This window comes from Lathyrus oleraceus, chromosome 6 (genome assembly GCF_024323335.1).
Source record: "Lathyrus oleraceus cultivar Zhongwan6 chromosome 6, CAAS_Psat_ZW6_1.0, whole genome shotgun sequence".
In the NCBI taxonomy this organism is placed as follows: domain Eukaryota; kingdom Viridiplantae; phylum Streptophyta; class Magnoliopsida; order Fabales; family Fabaceae; genus Lathyrus; species Lathyrus oleraceus.
Genome location: NC_066584.1, coordinates 221444024 through 221466520, shown reverse-complemented (window position 1 = coordinate 221466520; position 22497 = coordinate 221444024). Strand labels below are relative to the sequence as shown.

General features: G+C 39.3%; 1 non-coding gene across 1 annotated transcript; it reads left to right on the top strand.

Annotated features, from left to right (window-relative positions):
- The first annotated feature begins 21173 nt into the window (after positions 1 to 21173).
- Positions 21174 to 21280, top strand: LOC127098964 (small nucleolar RNA R71). Its single transcript, XR_007793644.1, has one exon. It is a non-coding gene; the product is annotated as a small nucleolar RNA R71 (small nucleolar RNA).
- The last annotated feature ends 1217 nt before the right edge of the window (positions 21281 to 22497 follow it).

The following is a 22497-nucleotide window of genomic DNA, read 5'->3' as shown; positions in this document are numbered from 1 at the left end:
AACAATATATGGGCCTTCATAATTAGGAGTCCATTTTCCTTTGGAATCTGGCTTGAATGATAAAATCTTCTTGAGCACAAGGTCACCTTCTCTGAACGCTCTAGGTTTGACCTTCTTATCAAAAGCTTTCTTCATTCTCTGCTGATATAACTGACCATGACACATGGCAGTCAATCTCTTCTCTTCAATTAAATTCAGCTGGTCAAACCTAGTCTGACACCATTCAACTTCAGTCAACTTGGCTTCCATGAGTACACGTAATGAAGGAATCTCAACCTCCACAGGGAGTACTGCTCCCATACCATACATAAGAGAGAAAGGGGTTGCCCCTGTTGAAGTGTGAACAGATGTACGATACCCATGCAAAGCAAATGGGAGCATCTCATGTCAATCCTTATACGTGACAACCATCTTCTGGATAATCTTCTTGATGTTCTTATTCGCAGCTTCAATAGCCCCATTCATCTTAGGTATATAAGGAGAAGAATTATGATGTGCAATCTTGAAGTATTTAGAAAGAGCTTCCACCACACTATTATTCAAGTTCGATCCATTGTCAGTAATGATCTTACTTGGCACACCATAACAGCATATGATTTGATTCTTGATAAGCCTTATACCAACTTGCTTGGTTACATTTGCATATGATGCCACTTCAACCCATTTTGTGAAGTATTCAATTGCCACCAAAATGAAACGATGTCCATTCGAAGCTTTGGGCTCAATCATCCCAATCATATCAATTCCCCACATGGAGAAGGGCCATGGGGAAGAGATAACATTCAAAAGTTTCGGAGGAACATGAATCATATCAGCATAAATTTGACACTTGTGGCATTTCTTCACAAACCTGCAACAGTCAGATTCCATTGTCAACCAATAGTAACCTACTCGCAACATTTTCTTCGCCATTGCCTGTCCATTTGAATGAGTACCAAAGGAACCTTCATGCACTTCAGTCACAACAAGTTTCCTTTGTGTCTATCCACACATCTGAGTGAAACCATGTCGAAGTTTCTCTTGTATAGTACATCGCCATTCAAGTAGAAATTTCCGGCTAATCTTCTCAAAGTCTTCTTATCTTTCAAAGATGCCCCAGGCGGGTAAATCTGACTTTGGAGGAAACATTTGATGACGTAATACCACGACTTCTCGTCTTTGATCTCTTCAACAGCAAACACATGAGCTGGCCTATCAAGACGCATCACAGATAAATTGGGAACTTCATTCCAATACTTCACTACAATCATTGATGCTAATGTTGCAAGAGCATCTGCCATCCGGTTCTCATCTCGAGGAATATGATGAAACTCAACCTTTGTAAAGAAAGTTGAAATCCTCCTCGCATAATCTCTATATGGTATTAAACCGGGTTAATTTGTCTCCCATTCCTCTTTGATCTGATTCACAACCAAAGTCGAATCACCGAAGACATCCAAATACTTGATTCTGAGATTCATGGCCTCTTCAAGCCCCATAATGCAAGCTTCATATTCTTCCATGTTGTTTGTACACTTGAAAGTCAATCTAGCTGTAAATGGTAGATATGTGCCTTGAGGAGTAATGATCACTGCCCCAATGCCATTCCCATATTGATTAACATCTCCATCAAATACCATGCCCCAATGGGAACCAGGTTCTGGCCCTTCTTCAAGCAATGGTTCATCACAATCTTTCATTTTCAAGTACAAAAACTCTTTATTAGGAAAATCATATTGCACTGACTGGTAATATTCAATTGGTTGGTGAGCCAAATGGTCAGCCAAGATACTACCTTTGATCGCTTTCTAAGATCGGTATTCAATATCATACTCTGATAACAACATCTGCCAACGGGCAATCCTCCCTGTCAAAGCAGGCTTCTCAAATATATACTTGATTGGATCCATTTTGGATATCAACCAAGTGGTATGATTCAACATATACTGACGCAGACGCTTAGCAGCCCAAGCCAATGCGCAACAAGTTTTCTCAAGCATAGAATACCGAGTCTCACAGTCGGTGAACTTCTTACTGAGGTAGTAAATTGCAAATTATTTCTTTCCAGTCTCATCTTGCTTACCAAGAACACAACCCATACTATCTTCTAGCACAGTCAAATACATGATCAACGGTCTTCCTTCAACAGGTGGAGACAAAATTGGAGGTTCAAGCAAATATTCCTTGATACTATCAAATGTTTTCTGGAAGTCTTCGGTCCAATCACAAGACTGATCTTTCCGAAGAAGCTTGAATATAGGTGCACACGTGGCAGTCATGTGGGAAATGAATATGAAAATATAATTCAAGTGGCCGAGAATACCTCTGACTTGCTTCTCAGTTTTGGGCGCAGGCATCTCTTGTATTTCTTTGACCTTGGCAGGATCAACTTCAATACCCTTTTCGCTGACAATAAAGCCCAACAACTTACTAGAACGAACACCAAAAGTACACTTATTGGGATTTAAGCAGAGTTTATACTTCCTCAAACGTTGGAATAGCTTTAACAAATGCTCAACATGTTCCTTTTCATCAATTGATTTAGCAATCATGTCATCGACATAAACTTCAATCTCTTTATGCATCATATCATGAAAAAGATTAGTCATTGCTCTTTGGTAAGTTGCACCAGCATTCTTTAAACCGAAAGGCATCACTCTATAACAGAATGTTCCCCAGGGTGTAATGAATGTGGTCTTCTCCATATCTTCGGGTTCCATCTTGATCTGATTATAACCGGAAAATCCATCCATAAATGAAAAGACTTTGAATTTAGCAGTATTATCTACCAACATATCAATGTGTGGCAGAGGGAAATCATCTTTCGGACAGGCTCTATTCAAATCTCTATAGTCGGCACACATGCGGACTTTTCCATCTTTCTTTAGAACATGCACAATATTGGCCACCCATTGCGGATACTCAGCGGTTACAAGGAAACCAGCGTCAATCTGCTTCTGAACTTCCTCTTTGATTTTCACAGCCATATCATGATGCGTTCTTCTCAACTTCTGCTTAACTGACGGGCATTCTGGCTTCAACGGCAATCTATGCTCCACAATCTCAAAATCCAACCCAGGCATGTCTTGATAGGACTAAGAAAACACATCTGAATACTCTCGAAGAAGATCAATCAACCCCTTCTTAGCATCTGGACATAGTCGAGACCCAATCTTGACTTCCTTCACATCATTTTCGGACCCCAAGTAGACTAGCTCAATTTGCTCTTCAAATGGATGAATAATCTTTTCATCTAGCTTAAGAAGACGAGACAATTCATCACTCACTTCTACATCACTTTCCTCCTCGGCATCAAACATAGGGATTAAAATTTGGAGAAGGAGAAGGATCATTGTATTCAATGGCGTTAGGAACCAACCTGCATAATGATTTGATATTTTGATTTTAGAGAAGTGAATTTGTGACCAAATATTATGCAGATGGACATTTATATTGTTTATTTATGTTTTTTGTGATTACCATTTTCAGAATAAAGCAAAAGTAAAACAAACATCGAAGATGTGGATGAATAGGATTAATTTTATTGTGATCAATTTAAAATGCCCAAACAGTGTTCACTTCTCCCTTAGGCATAGGAGAAGGACTTTAAAATATAAAAGTAAATATTAACAGCAGTCCAATTGTTGCATGTCTTTCCATGCGTCACAAAGTTGGTGCAGTCTTCCTCTTCGTCATCCTCTAGCACATCAGCTAAGTGTTGTTCATTGCCATGAATGAACCCTCCACTACGGAAGCTGAGTTGCATATCTTCAGATCTAACAGTTGATGAGCCTTTCTGGAACCCCAAACCGGTTCTGCCTTTATTGTCGGAGACCTCTACCATGCGCCCCCACTGATCAACATCACCCTCTTCAACAATCTTCTGAGCATCTCTCAACGAGGACATAGGTGCCCAAACTCTCTTCTCAGCAGTAATATATAAGGCTTGGAACGGAGTCCCAACCTCATCCTCAGCTTCAACATACGAGAAAGATGACAAATTATTAACCAATAGCGCTTTCTCTCCTCCAACAATCACAAGTTTACCATTCTTGACAAATTTGAGTTTCTGGTGCAAAGTTGAAGTAACAGCTCCTGCCTCATGAATCCATGGCCTTCCCAATAAACAGCTGTAGGCCGGGTGAATATCCATTACTTGAAAAGTAATCTGAAAATCACTCGGACCTATCTTGACTGGAAGGTCCACTTCACGGATTACTGTCTTGTGCGAGCCATCAAAGGCTTTGACAATTATCCCACTATACCTCATGGGCGCTCCTTGGTAAGATAGCTTTGACAAAGTTAACTTCGGAAGCACATTGAGTGACGAACCGGTGTCAACAAGCACAATTGACAAAGCATATTCCTTGCAGTTCATCGAAATATGCAAAGCCAGATTATGATTTCTTCCCTCCTCAGGGAGTTCTTCGTCACAAAAGATCAGATTATTACATGAAGTGATGTTAGCCACAATGTGATCAAATTGATCCACACTAACATCTTTCTCTACATATGCTTGTTCAAGAACTCTCTGCAGTGCTTCTCTGTGCGCTTCGGAATTCAAAAGCAAAGACAACACGAAATTTTTTGAGGGAGTCTGGAGCAGCTGCTCAACCACATTAAATTCACTCCTTTTTATCAATCGGAGTACCTCATCATCATTATTGGCTTTCAAGTTGCTGGATTCACCGGACTTGTCTTTTGAACAACCAACCGGATCTACATTAGGTACCTCCTCCTTTTTACCAATAATTGTTTCCTCTTTATTCTCTAGGAACACCGATACGAACACTCGACCACTACGGGTCACCTTCGTCACATCAGCAATGCTCACTACTGAACTAGCCGTAGGTAACGGGACCTCTTGACCATTCTCTATCATTGTAGCATTGTACTGGTACGATACAGCCTTATCAGATGAATACGGGACTGGGCCCGCTAACCGTATTACCAACGGTAATACTGATCTTTGACTGACATTCTTATTATTGTTGCTATCATATTGAATTACCAACCGCTCATACTGCTTGAAAACGGGCACTATGACATTGACGTCGTCATCTACATGACGGGATTGAACAATCTGGATCATGCCTTCATCCATCATACGCTGGATATCCTTTTTCACCACATCGCACCCTCTTGGGTTCACACTACAAACAACACAACCATCATGGTCATGTTCACAGTCACTCACCAAACAAATATCCTTGTGCCTTTGTACCAAAGATCTTCGGATAAACCGAACATCAAAAACCTTGAATTCTCCAGGACAACCGTCCACCATATTCCCTGAAGAGTTCCCATGAGCGGGCAAAGGGTTAGCTTTCACATTTGGCGCGCGGTCCTCAAAGGACACCATACCACTCTTCATAAGCTTTTGAACCTCGTACTTCAATGGATACCAATTTTCAATGTCATGCACGGGTGCACCCTGATGAAAAGCACAACGAAGCTCAGGTTTATACCACTAGGGAAGTGGTTCTGGGATCTACGTTGGGTTCCTCGGTTGAATTAAGTTCTTGAGAACTAACGAGGGATATGACTCTGCATACGATATAAGAATCGGGTCAAAAGAGACCTTATTCCTCTCAAAGTTCTACTGATGATGATTGTTGTTGGCATTGTTGTTGTTGTAGGTGTTTGTTCTTTGTTGTGGTTGTTGTTGTTGACGTTGATGTTATTGTTGTTGAATTGGTGTTGCTTGTTGATTAGAAAATACCGGAATTACTGATGATACTTGATGATGATGATGGGGATGGGGTGGTTGATTTCTTCTGATTTGAGGCCTCCTCTGCCTCCCACTGATTATTGTGCTTGTCTCGCTGTCCTTCTTCTTGGTGAAACTATTGCCATACCTCTTACTCGTTGACGCGTCATCTCTTGACAAACGTCTTTCACGGACTCCTTCTTCAAGTCTCATCCCCATGTTTACCATTTTGGTAAAATAACTGGGGGCACTAGCGATCATGCGTTCATAATAAAATGAACTCATGGTTTTCAAGAAGATCTTTGTCATCTCTTTCTCCTCCAAAGGAGGAGTGATTTGGGCAGCCAACTCCCTCCATCTTTGCGCATATTCTTTGAATGTCTCTTTGTCCTTCTAAGACATAGACCTCAACTGGTCTCTATCCGGCGCCATGTCCATATTGTACTTGTATTGCTTCACAAAAGCCTCTCCCAAATCGTTGAAAGTGTGGATGCTTGCACTATCCAACCCCATATACCAATTGAGTGCAGCACCAGTCAGGCTATCCTGGAAGTAGTGAATAAGCAATTGGTCATTATCTATGTGAGTTGACATCTTGCAGGTATACATCACAAAATGACTGAGCGGGCAAGAGTTCCCTTATATTTTTCAAAGTCAGGCACTTTGAACTTCACTGGGATTTTAACATTGGGTACTAAACACAATTCAGCAGCACTCTTCCCAAACAGGTCTTTACCTCTTAGCGTCTTCAATTCCTTGCGCAGCTCAAGAAATTGGTCTTTCATTTCGTCCATCTTCTCATAAACATCCGGACCCTCAGACAACTCAGAATGATAGATAGTATCCTCTATGCGAGGCAAAGTGTGCGCAACTAGAGGTGGCACAGACATGACCAGGCTAGATGCCGGCATAGAAGCAAAGGTAGGCGCAAAGCTTTTGGGCACAAAGTTGGGTGGCATTCCCCACGGGAATTCGGCAAGCAGGAACGGCGCGAAGTGGGCAGTAGCAGCAGGCACGGTAGAGGTAACCACTTATGTAGTAACAATCCTCGCGGGAGGAGTTGCAGGCGTTGGAGAAGCTTGGTTCTGAGCAGCAAGAACTGACTCCATCATGGCAGTCAGGCGAGCAATCTCGTCCTTCAGCTCTCTGTTCTCTTTCTCTAGATGTTCCATAATTTTCTGATGATTGGCTCTAGTGTTGTACTGGCGAGTCAGCTTGGCTAAAGCACAAAAGAAACACCAATCAGACACCTGGAAAAAACCTGCTTATGCAAATGATGCATGAAATGCGATGCTTGATTATTTTTTTATTTCCAAGGAACTTACTATATCATTTGCAAATATATATATTTAAGTGGTAATTGCAACAATTTGATATGACCAAAAAATATCTTTTTATTTATATAAATTGGAAGGATTACACTGAGTACAATTTCAGAAACCAATAAAAAGATACAAGGGAAAAGGAGACTAGTCATCCTAAGGATCCCTAACAACAGTGTCAGAAGATCTGGCTGAAGGCGCGTACTTCCTCCGAATGCGATGGATCTCGGTCTCAAAAGAAGCCTTCATCCGAGTCTTCTCGAGGACAAGCTGATCAACAATTTTCTTCTAAGCAACGGAAGGCTGAGGCATGCTAGAAGATGAAACCTCTGGCTCTCTCTATCTCTTTATCACTCCATCTTTAAGTAGCTCAATAAGTGCATCTTTGTCCTTAGACTCCAACTGCAACTCTTCATGCTTCTTGCTCAAAGCACGGAAACGCTCTTCCTACATGTCCTTTTCTTGCTTCATCTTGATGAGTGCGTCTTCCAACTCCTCTACATCTTGGTTAGGGAGAGTTAATGGCTCAATCACAACCATAAACATAGGTATTTCACAAGGATAAGGCATCTTCAACTCCATATCTCTCTTCTTCACCCAAAGAGTGTAAGCTTCCAAAGCTACACAATTTCACGGACCAAGCTCAGATCTTCCTTTCCTATGCACATTATGCCAAGCATGCACAATCTTCTGCTTCAAATGTTGAGGGATGTTTACCCTCTTGATAGAAAAGACCTTCTAATAACATGTTATTAGGTTTGTCTCTCAAGGGGAACCCAAGTTGACGACGAGTCAAAGCAGGGTTGTAGTTAATTCCCCCTTGTGTACCAATAAGAGGCACATTAGGGAATTCACCACAACTATCAATAATCTCCAAACAGCTTAAAGATGGATCATACCAAACTATATCATCACTAGTGAGAGACATAAGTCTCTAAGACCACCTTAGACATTGTTTGTTCTCCATAAAAGCAGTCGTCTGAGGCAAGTGCGAAATAAACCACTTATACAGAAGACGGATACAATAGACAATAGTTCCACCACCTTTAGAATTCCTTAGATGCAAAGAGAAATGCATATAACCCTACAAAGTAGGCACATGATTCCCAATCAAGAAAAGTCTAATGGCGTTAACATCAACAAAATCGTCAATGTTAGGGAACAAAGCTAATCCATAGATGAGCAACACAAAGATAGCTTCAAAAGCGTCCACACTACCAGCTTGAGCAAAAATGGTAGCTTCCTTGATGAGGAAAACAGATGGAAACCCAAATAACCCTCCTTTCTTCATCCAATGAGCCTCTATCTCAGACTTCTTCAAGTGAAGAGCTTCAGCAATAATACTAGATCGGGGAATCTCCTCCAATCCACTAAAAGGCACTCTACTAGAAACAGGTATCCCCAAAAGATGAGAATACTCCTCCAAGGTAGGCACAAACTGAAAATCTGGGAAAGTGAAACAATGGTAGAGAGAATCATAGAACTGTACTAGCACACTCAAAAGAGCTTCAACCACATCAGCAAACAAGATGGACAGAAGCTTCCCATGACGTTGTTTGAAATCCAAAGGATCTAATACAAAAGATGCTAGCTAACTTAACTCTTTCAAGTCGGGACATCTGAAACTGTACTTCTTAGTGTTCCTTCGCTCACAATCCATGGTCTGAAAATATTTGCAAATGATACCTTAGTTCCTTGAAATTTTTGTGTGATGAATGTTATGATGCGCATGAATGCATGAATACAACAATCACAAATAAGGGATCACACACAAGGAAAATAAAGGTCAAGGGATGAATCAAGTCATTGTCAAGATCAATCATCCATTTTGGTGGATTATGGTTTACACCTTATCAACACCCAAGTTCCATAGATGTTGACAAGACTTGATTGGATCAACTAAGAATCAAGGGTTTGTTGCAAGTCATGAGCATGGAGTCTGGGTAAGAATCATCCCAAAGGAGTTAACTAAGGATAAAAACTTGTAGATCATGTTCTAAAAAGTTCCCAGAGTCTTAATTCCATCTATCGGATATTACAGGTTAAGATGACTGACTCATCAATCCATAATATTCTCAAGAGAAACTCGTCTGAGTGTAGTATCGCGTAACAACTGTTATCAAGTCTACACTTGAACATTTTCCGCACTATGTCCTAAATAGGCCAAGATGGGTTAAGTGTTCTAAGGTCCTCAGCTTGTCAGACCCAATTAGAAATAGTAATGCCTAACCACAAATACTTGTGTGACATATCCAAATCCAAAGAAGTCTCCACTGAGCAGATGGATCTCAATCCAACTTGTTAAGGACTACTCCACACAAGTCGAACATGACTATACCATCCTCCGATCTTAATTGCACTCAAGTTCGGGTTAGAACTTATCTCACCACTCAGAGATCACCAAGCACAACAAGAAGATTATATCACACATACATATATACAAATATATTCACACACAAAATAGGCTAAACCCACTGGAGACTACTCCCCAACAGAGTCACCATTTAATTTCTATAGCGGAAAATTCATGATCATCAAGCTATTGACAAGCTAGAGATCAATTAACAAGAATCGCCATCACGCTTTTATTGTTTCCAAGGGAAAAGGGAAAAAGTATGAACAAAACCCAAAAAAAGAATTTTTCAAATAAAAACTAATAAAAGTCAGAGATCACAGGTAAGGGGGTTGATTACATAGAGGGAAGGTGTTAGCACCCAAAGTGTCCTAGGTACTCCTAGGGAGCCCTTTTTGTGTGCATATGTATTTTGTACAAAGTGATGTTTACAAACAAATAGAATGGGGGGATGAGAAAAGAATTCATTAATTATATTTGTGTTTGACAAAACCTTTGTTCTTGTGCTTACGTACCAACATAAAAATGAGGGATCAAAACCTCGTAGTTCGTGATACAAATTTCAAAATGGGTGTGTTGATTTTAACAAAATTTAAGTTTGAAAGGCACAAAGTCCTAAAAATGGTTTGAATGAGTCAGTTCTTTTTGGCTTTTTGAAATTTTAAGTCAAGTATAGTTAAGTTTATTTACAAGTTTGATTTAAGAAAAGAAGTTTGAAAATGCAATGGCATAAGGCCAAAGTTTCTATCTTTTTTGCAAAAGTGGTCAAAGTTTAGAACAAAAGTAGTTCACACAAAGAAGATTTTTTAAAAATGGAGGGAGATATTTTGAAATTAAAGAAATGGGAAGAAGATGAAGAGACTATCCTATGTACAAAAATTAAAAGTTTAGAGTTGAAAAGATCTGACCAAATGGGTAGCAATCCAATAGACAAGTATGTCAATAGAAACCCAGAATTCCCTTGGACTTTTAGAATCAAACAACACACAAATGCACAATTATATTATCTTGAAGAGCAATGCATCAAATAAAGATGGCCTCATCCAAGCTTATCCATTTCATGATCTTCTTCAAAATAGCCCATGTAACAGATGAATTTCACAAATCACAAGTTCAAAATAACAGCTTCACAATGATCATGTTGCAGATGAACTTAGAGAGAATTTGAATGATATATCAGATGAAATTTCAAATTGCAAGCACTTGGTTCTTCAACAAGTTGGCATTGGCCAAGTCCATTGGCATAGGGATGTTGCCTAGATTCTAAGTCCATTTGTCCAAGATCAAGCCAACAGTCCACTCAAAAGTTTTTTAGGGTTTTTGTTATTATTATGTGCATTAATGGTCAAAGACCACACAAACAAACAAAGTATACACAAACAAAATATATCACACAATATGGTCCAAATGGACAAAGTGAAAATCACCTTAACATAAACAATTAGAATGATATGAACAATGGAAAATGAAATAAAATGCTAAAAGTAAATTGCATTAAAGTAAAAGCTTGAAATTAAAAGTTAGTAGTTAGTAGGTTAGGAATTAGTATTGTTTTGCTTTTCATTTCAAGACATTCTTTGGAGAACACTCAACCCACTTATCACAAGCATGGATCCTTGAATCACAACATCTTCCAAAGGAAGGAAAGAAAGTCAAGTTTCCACACAATATCATGAAACTGGGGAGACTTACAATCTCACTAACTAGAATGCTTATGCCTTTTATGCCACCAATTTAGCGCTATGTTAAGCAATCGTAATTGGACTTATATAGAAGTCACAACTATTTTAGGTCGGGCAATAGAATTTTGGTGGTAATGCATGTTAGAGACATAGTATAATGAACTATGCTCATGAAACATACCACACACAAAAAGAATATGCAAAAGGTATGACCTAATCTCATCCATACTCATGTCAATTTTTCAATCAACTAGCATTAGGACTTTGAGATGTCATAAGCCAAATGGAATGAATGAATTAAGAAGGGGAATAAGATGAAGTGGGGAGGGGAAGAATGAAATCACAAATTGGTCAAAGGAGGACTTTTACCAAATTAATATCATTCATTCATTTTGGGAGATGGAATGTACATTCCATCAATCCCCTAAATCCAATGATATTAATTTGACAAAGTCAGTCAACTTTGACCAAAGCCCAACAACAATAAGCAAACTCAAACAAGTCAATACAAGTGGTTAACAAAAATAATTGGCATTTATTCAATTAAAAAATAATAAAATAGTGCATTTAAATCAAATATGTTTTGTCCAATTCCTAAAATCTCATCAAAACACAAAGAAATGGCCATGAGATTTATCATAGGTCAAACAAGGTCAAAGGGCCTTGGGAAAAAAATTTCATAATTTTTGGACATTTAAAAATATTTTTAAACAATTAAAAACAAATGAACAATCAATTAATTCATGAAAAATATTAATAATGATCCAAAAAATAATTTTAATTCAGAATATGAAAGAGAAAAATATTTGAAATTTTTTGGTGAAAGTCCCATATTTTTTGGATCAATATTGAATTTAATATGAATTATTGATAATAATGCAATTAAAATAAAAATTCAAAAAATCAAAAATACGTGGACCATCCGATCTCCTAATTAATTGAGTTGGCAGATCAGATGGTCCCTAGCGCGCGTTCTACATGGACTTGAGTCAACAGCGCTGCATAGGTGATGCGTGTGCTTTCGCAAGTATACGAACGCGTCAGAGTAATATAAAAGATTGTCGAATCCACAGAGACCAAATGTCAATCTATCGTTATCTATTGTTATGGTGTTTATCAAAGGCAATCAAAATAGGTGTTTTTAGAGTGTGTAGTGAAAAGTAAAGTATTGAATGAAGTTCAATTAATAAAGACAGGGTCGAATGTAATTCACATAATCAATTAATAATCCAAGTACTTGCTAATAGAACTACTTATGGGAAATGTTTCCTACTTTGAAAGGAACTAATTTAACAGGAACTGTCGCTTTCGCGTATTCAGAACCGAGTTGTACTCTCTAATCAAACCCTCTTATTGTCACTTATAAAAAGGCGCGCATTGCGTTAGAGTAGTAAACCTATTTTTAAGAAATATAGTGTCTTGACTAAGTTGAAAAGTATTATAACCTGGATTTCTTAACCAAAAGAGGTTCTCACGAACAAGACTCTAAACTTATAAACGCGTCCAAAAATAGTTTTAAAATCTCTTTTCTTCTTAAATTAAAAACTCCTAATGAACTAAACAAAGCGCTTTCGCTGTTTTTGAAATAGTTAAAAACAATTAAGTTTAGATAGACGTTGGACGGCTTTCGATCTTACCCAACGGAATTGAAGTGCGGGAAAACTTAAGTTGAAAGTTAAAATAGCCCTTAAGTGTTTCTACGAACAATTGTACGGATTATCGGTTCAATTACGATCCTTACATTCTAACCTTATATTTTTAGTTAGACATGGTAAAGTAAAAGTGCATTAATTTAAATAAAAGTAGTGCGAGTGCGGAAAATAAATAAAAGTAGTGTGAATGCGGAAAATAAACGAAAATAAAGCGAGTGCGAGAAATAAATAAAGTAAAGCAAGTGCGAGAAATAAATAAAAGTAAAGCGAGTGCGAGAAATAAACGAAAGTAAAGCGAGTGCGAGAAAATAAATAATTTAAAGCGAGTGCGAGGAAATAAATAATTTAAAGCGAGTGCGAGGAAATAAATAATTTAAAGCGAGTGCGAGGAAATAAATAAAAGTAAAGTGAGTGCGGGAAATTAAATAAGATAAAGACAAGTAATAAAAACCTGATCCAATCGGAGGGTTGAATAAATTGCAAAGCGGAAATGAAAATGGCGGCAGGATTAACTTCCTTCCAAAGTGCTCCAAACTCGATTAGAGACTCTATCATAGACTCGATTACACAATTGTGGTAACACCCCAATGCGAAGCGATTACCACTTTAAAATACTGAATATATGCCTAAGTGAAACAAAATTGCTCTGAGTTTGCCTCTGTTCTAAGTTTGGATGATTGTAAAAGTGATTTCAAGTTTCTATTTATAAGCAAGTAAAAAGATGGAAATGACAATGATGCCCTTCAACTTGAAAATGGGAGGGAAAACTTTTCCATTTGTGGTGCCTGCCACAAGGCCATGTCACCCACCACAAGGCCAATCTGAGGCGCCTTAGTGGAAGTAGTGGGGAACGTGGCAGTTGAGGGAGGTTGAGCTTGGACACGTCATGGCAGGGTCTATGGCGCCAGCCATGGGGAAAGTCACAAGTACAAAATGCTGAATTTTAGGGTTTTTGGCTCTTTTTCGCTCCTTTTCTCGATCGGGGCTCCGATTAAAGTAAAAACCTGAAAACAAAGAAAAACGTAGTAATAACACAACAAAATAGCAATAAAACAACTAAAATGCATGTGAAATCGGAGTCGAAAATACGGTATATTTCAGTGTTATCAAACTCTCCCACACTTAAACCTTTGCTTGTCCTCAAGCAAAACATAAAAAGCTCATAAAAGAAAAACTGGTGCAAACGAGTGCTTCAGGTAAAAGTTCTAAGTTCAAGTCGGGATGCAGTGATCGGTACTAACTGAGTGAACTAAGGGTATCATGATGACACTAATCCGCAAATACGGACATAGACTTCATTCCTATATTAACCAACCCATATTATCCCACAATACCTAGGCCTGCCTCTTCATCTCTTTTTGTGTCCTTTTCATTCAGGCGCAATCACATTAAGCCCGTTATCCGTACACGCTTCGTAGTAGAGTGGCATGTTAGTGATTATGATCTGAGCATGGGGTTTCTGGCACATAAATATGTGTAAACCCTTTTATTGGACTCAACTGTAGTTGTGGGGGATCAGATCGTAATCCGCCCTACCGAGTTCAGTGCCAGATACCTCTGAACCAACTAATAGTGGGTAAGTTTTTCTTTTTCTTTTTCTTTTTTTTTCTTTTTGTAGCAAATTTTTACAATTCTTTGGTTTAAATGACTTTGTGAGGGTCACCTATACCGGAGTTGCCTTTTTGCTTTTTTTTTTGTTTTTTGTTTTGCTGGATCATTCACTTATTTGCATCGGTCCCCTACGTAGAGGATGCGTAGGCCGGAGCTGACTGTTGAGATAAACTACTGAGGACTTATACATAAATGATGATTAAGGCCATGGTATATGGGGTTTCGGGATTGGTTCCTATATTTACGAAGTCTATGGTGCTAAAATAATACTGATGTTTCGCAAAGTTCTCCTAAGTCACCGCATCCTTACTAAAAACATGTCTTTAAAACCTGAAAACTTTCGGAATAACACTGTTTTCTTTTGCAAAAAAAATTTCGGTGGGGCTAAAGGTATGGGGAGATTAGATTGTACTAAAGATATACTATATTTGGTGACTCGTCAGACTCATGCATTATACTAAAAAGCAAAATAAACAACTAAAAATAAATAAACTATCTAAGAACAGCAAAGAAAAACGATAAAGAAAAGACGAGAAAAAAAATAAAGAAAAGACAATAGAGTCTCCTCCCACACTTAAATCGAACATTGTCCCCAATGTTTCGAAATAAGATAAGGGAAGAGTTACCTGACAACCTATTGCTGACCACTGGTGCCCTCGCCATCCTGAGTGGATCCATGGAGCATGGCCACCTCCTGATTGAGCTCTGCGATCTCCTGATATAAACAGTAGGCTTCGGTAGCGTGGGTGAGATCAGACACTCCCATCTGTAAAGTGAGGTCAGCCACCTCATGTCTAAGCTCTGCGATCTCTCTACGACACTCAGCAATCTGGGTGCGGATGTCGGGGGTCTGCAATGAAAGATTATTAGAGAAAACAGTGATCCTGGGAGAAGGAGGTGTAGGCGTGTACTCATCAATGGGTGGTGATCTCGGCTCCTCGACGGTCTCTCCCTGGCCCTCTAAAGCATAACTCCAATTCGCTGGATCATGCACATTGGTCATCATAGGATCTGGCAATGTGAAATAATGGATAGCCTCGCTGTCGACTAGCAATCGGAACTGACATGGGTGGAAAGAGGCTCTCCTCATCAACCCTCTGGTCAAACAGAAGTCGATGTCCATGGTAGTGTACCCATAGTAGATCCGGAGATGTGACAGCTTGTGAGACAGACCTAAAGCGACAGCAATCTGCGTGATGATCCCGCCCACATGGATGACTCCTTCGGTAGATCTGGAGATACCGCTGAGACTATACAACAAAAAGTTCCCGCATGCTACTGGCCGAGACTGGGATGCACAAAATAGTAGGAAGATCTCCTCTTCACTCAGTAATGTCTCTGCATTCGGTCTTCCTAGGAAGGAATGTGCCAATATCATCTGAAAGTATCTAAAGGCGGGGTTATGTATAACATAAGACAGCTGCGTAGACGGATCTTGGCTTCCACCACCTGATATATCACTCCAAAACTTCTCTACCTCCTTACCTAGAAAATATCCCATAGGTGTCTCCGGGATAGCATCAGGAGTGGTCTGGAAACCCAAAAGGTCGCCGAACTCTTTCTGGCTGAAAGAGTACTCAACTCCAAAGAGCCTGAAAGCAGCATACCCATCTGGTCCAGAGTATGGATCATAGTCGAAAGAACTCAGGAACTCCAATGTCAGGTTCCTGTAGGTGTTACTCAAGTCGTCGGCAAATTCGTCCCAGTGAAGCTGGTGGCTAAGGAATCAGATACTCGGCTCGATACCCAGTGCCTCCATACAGTGCTGATCAGGATAACATGTGGGTGCCATAGGGCGCTGATACAGAGCGATGTAGCGCTCTCTCTGAGCATTATCTCTATAGGCCACGTGCATATCATCGAAATCCTGCATCCTGTAAAAGTTAAGAGAGTGATCCTGAAAATGCAAACCATTCAAATATTTAGTCTCGATGCAAAATATGATAAAATAAAATAAAAATAAAATTAAATAAATGGGAAAAAGGAAAATGAAAGAAAAACCATGGGTTGCCTCCCACGCAACGCTTGTTTAACGTCATTAGCTTGACGTTTAGAATTTATACACCTGTAGTAGTAGGGATTGGTGGATCGATCAGGGTGTGGCTTGAGTAGTATGCTGGAATGTCTCCTCCTTTGTAGAGCTTCAGTCTTTGTCCGTTTACAATGAATGGACTATAGGTTTCGTTCTTGATTTCTACGGCTCCGGATCTCAGAATCTTGGATACTTCGAAAGGACCAGTCCATCTTGAACGTAGCTTTACCAGGAAGAGTCGTAACCTAGAGTTGAAAAGGAGAACAGGATCTCCTACATTGAAGTTTTTCTTTACTATTCTTTTGTCGTGATAGGCTTTTGTTCTCTCTTTATATATTTTTGCGTTCTCGTAGGAAGATTTCCTAAGTTCTTCTAGTTTATGAATGCCTAGGGTACGCCTTTCTCCAGCGGCTAGGTAGTCTAAATTCAAAGTTTTAATGGCCCAATAGGCCTTATGCTCTAATTCGAACGGTAAGTGACAGGATTTTCCATAGACTAGTTGGTAAGGAGTAGTTCCTATAGGGGTTTTGAAAGCGGTTCTATAGGCCCATAATGCTTCTTGAACCTTCTGAGACCAGTCTCTCCTAGAAATAGAAACAATTTTCTCTAGGATTTGTTTTATCTCCCTATTAGATACTTCTACTTGGCCACTAGTCTGTGGGTGGTATGGTGTTACTACTCTATGCCTAACTCCATATTTTCTTAAAAGTTTGTCAAATATTCTCGATATAAAGTGTGATCCTCCATCGCTTATGACTAAACGTGGTGTTCCAAATTTAGGGAATATATAGTTCTTAAATAGTTTGACTACTACCCTAGTGTCGTTTGTGGGTGCAGCTATAGCTTCAATCCACTTAGACACATAGTCTACAGCTACTAAGATATACCTGTTTCCTAAGGATGGTGGGAAAGGTCCCATGAAATCTATACCCCATGCGTCAAACAGTTCTACTTCCTGAATGTTTCTTAGAGGAATTTCATCACGCCTTGAAATGTTTCAAGTGCGTTGGCATCTATCACATTTGACAATGCAAGCATAAACATCACGCCACATGGTAGGCCAGAATAGGCCAGCTTGAAGAATCTTGGCGTATGTCTTAGAGGTGCTCGCATGTCCACCATAGGGTGCAGAATGACAATGCTCGATAATACTATTTACCTCTTCTTCTGGAACGCAACGGCGAAAAATTCCATCTTTACCCCTTTTGAAAAGGAGCGGTTCGTCCCAATAGAAGTTTCTCACATCGTGGAAGAATTTCTTCTTGTGGTGGTAGTCAAGATCAGGGGGTACTATATCAGCAGCTAGGTAATTAACGAAGTCTACATACCAGGGTATGTTACTTATTGCTAAGGAATTTTAGGAGTACTCGTAAGGATCTAGGTTATTATCTTCAATGGTTTCTACTCTAGCTATCAGTCTATCATAGGCGAAATCATCATTTATGGGTACTAGTTCTGGTTTTAGATGTTCTAGCCTAGAAAGGTGATCGGCTACTACATTTTCAGTGCCTTTTTTTATCTCTTATGTTTAAATCAAACTCTTGTAGTAATAAAATCCATCGGAGTAACCTGGGCTTGGCATCTTTTTTATTTAATAGGTAACGAATGGCAGCATGATCGGTGTAAACTATAATTTTTGCTCCTACTAAATAAGATCTAAATTTGTCTATAGTGAAAACTACAACGAGTAATTCTTTTTCAGTTGTTGCGTAGTTAAGTTGGGCAGCATCTAGGGTTCTACTGGCATAATAAATGGCATGTAATTGTTTATCTTTCCTTTGTCCTAGAACGGCTCCAACTGCATAATCACTAGCATCACACATTATCTTAAAAGGTTCTGACCAATCAGGTGGTTTCATAATAAGTGCAGAGATTAATGCTTGCTTTAAAAGATTAAATGCGTCATTACATTTTTCATCGAAAATGAATTCAGCATCTTTCATTAAAAGTCCAGTTAAAGGTTTGGTTATTTTGGAGAAGTCCTTAATAAAACGCCGGTAGAATCCAGCGTGTCCAAGAAAGCTTCGGACTTCTCTGATGGTTTTTGGTGGTTTTAGGTTTTCTATAACTTCTATTTTAGCTTTATCTACCTCTATACCTTTTTCAGAAACTATATGTCCTAAAACTATTCCTTCGGTCACCATGAAATGACACTTTTCCCAGTTTAGCACGAGGTTCACCTCCACGCATCTCTCCAGGATTTTCTCAAGGTTAGCAAGACAATTGTGGAAATCAAATCCGCAAACCGAGAAATCATCAATAAACACTTCCATGATACCATCAAGGTAATCTGCAAAGATTGACATCATGCATCGTTGGAAAGTAGTCGGGGCATTACAGAGGCCGAATGGCATTCGTCTGTAGGCAAAAGTTCCATAAGGGCATGTAAAGGTAGTTTTTTCTTGATCTTCGGGGTGGATAGGTATTTGGAAGAATCCAGAGTGTCCATCTAGATAGCAGAAGTAAGAGTGTCTGGCTAGACGCTCCAACATTTGGTCTATAAATGGTAAAGGGAAATGATCCTTCCTGGTTGCTTTATTTAATTTTCTATAATCTATACACATCCGCCATCCTCCTTCTAAACTCTTTGCTACATGTTCGCCTTTATCGTTTTGCACGACCGTGATGCCTCCCTTTTTAGGTACTACATGCACAGGGCTTACCCACTTACTATCCAAGATCTGATAGATTATACCTGCCTCAAGTAACTTAAGAACTTCCTTTTTAACAACATCACTCATTATAGGGTTTGTTCTTCTCTGATGTTCTCTGGAGGGTTTTGAATCTTCTTCGAGCGAAATCCGATGCATGCATACGGATGGGCTTATACCTTTCAGGTCAGAGATATTATATCCTAAGGCTGAGGGATATCTTCGTAAAACGTCTAAAAGTTGGTTCGTTTCCTCTTGGCTCAAGGTAGCACTGACTATAACTGGACGGTTCATCTTTTCATTGAGGAACTCATATCTCAAGTTCTTAGGCAGTTCCTTGAGTTCTAAGGTTGGTTTCTTAGGGCATGGCATAGGATCTGGGGTAAGGGATAAACATTCGTAAAGGTCATCATCGATGTAGGGTTTCTTAAAGTCATCACTTCCCTTATGAGAGTTGATGGTAACTTAATTGTTTTTATAATTTCTTTTTGTTCTAATTCTCTAACACATTCATCAATGATATCTAAGGCATAACACGAGTCTCCCATCACAGGTTCCATAAGAAATTTCGAAAGTATAAATTCTATTTTCTCGTCACCTACCTCAAATGTCAACTTTCCTTTCTTGACATCTATTATGGCTCCTACAGTCGATAAGAATGGTCTACCTAGAAGGATTGGTATATCATTGTCCTCTTTGATGTCCATGACAACAAAATCAGTAGGGATAAATAACTGACCTATCCTAACAGGAACATCTTCTAAAATGCCTATCGGATATTTAACAGATCTATCGGCTAACTGAAGTGACATCTTAGTGGGTTGTAATTCTCCTAAGTTTAACCTCTCACAAACTGCTAAAGGCATTAGGCTCACACTAGCTCCTAAGTCTAGAAAAGCTTTTTCGATGACATGATTACCCAAAAGGCAAGGAATGGAGAAATTTCTAGGATCTTTATCTTTCTTTGCTAATTTGTCCTCGGAAATAGCATTACATTCCAAAGGCTTCGGATCGTCAAGTCTACGTTTGTTGGTAAGGATGTCTTTGAGAAACTTTGCATAAGAAGGTATTTGGGTGATGGCTTCTGTGAAAGGGATTTCTACATGAAGTTTTTCTATAACTTTAATAAATTTTTGATACTGTTTATTGATATGGGTTTGTTTGAGTCTTTGCGGATATGGTATAGGTGGTTTATATGGCGGGGGTGGTACGTAAGTTTTATCTTTAGGTTCTTCTCCTTTTTCTCGACCTTCCTGGTTTTCAGATTCCTCTGGTTCCTTTACTTCGTCCGTGGGTTTGGTACATTCCTTAGAAGTTTCGCGTTCACTCAATCTAGGGTTTGGTGGCTCATCATAAGCGTTCCCACTTCGTAGGGTAATGGCATTGGCCTGTCCTCTCGGATTTTGTTGAGGTTTTCTAGGGAATTGTCCTCCAGGTGTAGTTTGAGGGGCTTGGTTTAAAGCTACCTGAGAGATTTGGGTTTCAAGAATCTTGGTATGAGTAACTATTTGGTCAACCTTGGTTCCTAACTGAGTAATCAATTCGTTAACATGAATGTTCTGGTTCATTAACTCCTTATTTTGTTGGGTTTGAGCGGTGATAAAATTTTCCATAATTTTCTCAAGGCTCGGCTTTGGTGGCACAGGTTGCATAGGTTGATTTGATCTAGGGGCTTGATAACTAGGTCTCGGGGGTGCATTATTTTGGATTGGGTTATTGTTTTTATAGGAGAAGTTCGGGTGATTCCTCCATCCAGGGTTATAGGTATTCGAATATGGGTTCCCTTGGGTGTAGTTCACTTGCTCAGAGTGGGTTTCGTTTAATAGACTGCATTCTGCAGATTGGTGTCCTTTGGTTCCACATATTTCACAATCCGACGAAACTGCGGCTACAGTATTCGGGTTTATGCACATATGCTCGACCTTAAGGGCTAATGCGTCCATTTTAGCTTGCATCATGTCTATAGAGCTTAGTTCATGCACTCCTCCTTGGGCTTCCTTCTTCTCAACTGTCGCTCGTTCGACTCCCCATGATTGATGGTTTTGAGCCATATCTTCGATGAGGGCACTAGCTTCAGGATAAGGTTTGTTCATCAGAGCACCGCCTGCGGCAGCGTCGATGGTCATCTTTGTGTTATAGTGAAGTCCATTATAGAAGGTTTGAATGATTAACCAATTTTCTAAACCATGATGTGGGCATGCTCGTAACAACTCTTTATATCTCTCCCAAGCTTCGAACAGCGATTCTCATTGGTTTTGGGTAAATCTAGTTATATGGTTTCGAAGAACAGTGGTTTTACTCGGGGGAAAATATCTAGCAAGAAAAACTCTTCTAAGGTTATCCCAAGTCGTAATGGAATTGGGTGGAAGGGAATCTAACCATGATAGGGCTTTATCTCTGAGGGAAAAAGGGAATAATCTTAAACGTATTGCCCCAGGAGAAGCTCCATTGGTTTTAAAAGTGTCTGTTAATTGAAGAAATATTTTAAATGTTGGTTTGGGTTCTAAGTAGCGAAACCTGCGAATTGTCTCTGTTGCACTAGTTGCAACAGGGATGGTTTAAGTTCAAAATTATTAGCTGGGATGGTTAGGTTTACTATACTAGAACTAGGTTCTTCATTGGATGGTTGAGCGAAATCTTTAAGAGGTCTTTGGTTTTGATCTTCGGCCATAGCTCTCTTAATTCTATGAAAGAATAAACGTGCGCGAGCGTAACGTTCAGGTTCCGCCAGAGGGTATACTAAGCTTAAACTTCCGGTGCTGCGAGTTCTTCGCATTGACCGGCGGGAAATAGCCTAAGTCTAAACGATATAACAACAGGAAAATGAAATTTGACGAAATTGGTCCCCGGCAACGGCGCCCAATACTTGATGCGTGTGCTTTCGCAAGTATACGAACGCGTCAGAGTAATATAAAAGATTGTCGAATCCACAGAGGCCAAGTGTCAATATATCATTATCTATTGTTATGGTGTTTATCAAAGGCAATCAAAATAGGTGTTTTTAGAGTGTGCAGTTAAAAGTAAAGTATTGAATGAAGTTCAATTAATAAAGACAGGGTCGAATGTAATTCACATAATCAATTAATAATCCAAGTACTTGCTAATAGAACTACTTATGGGAAATGTTTCCTACTTTGAAAGGAACTAATTTAACAGGAACTGTCGCTTTCGCGTATTCAGAACCGAGTTGTACTCTCTAATCAAACCCTCTTATTGTCACTTATAAAAAGGCGCGCATTGCGTTAGAGTAGTAAACCTATTTTTAAGAAATATAGTGTCTTGACTAAGTTGAAAAGTATTATAACCTGGATTTCTTAACCAAAAGAGGTTCTCACGAACCAGACTCTAAACTTATAAACGCGTCCGAAAATAGTTTTAAAATCTCTTTTCTTCTTAAATTAAAAACTCCTAATGAACTAAACAAAGCGCTTTCGCTGTTTTTAAAATAGTTAAAAACAATTAAGTTTAGATAGACGTTGGACGACTTTCGATCTTACCCAACGGA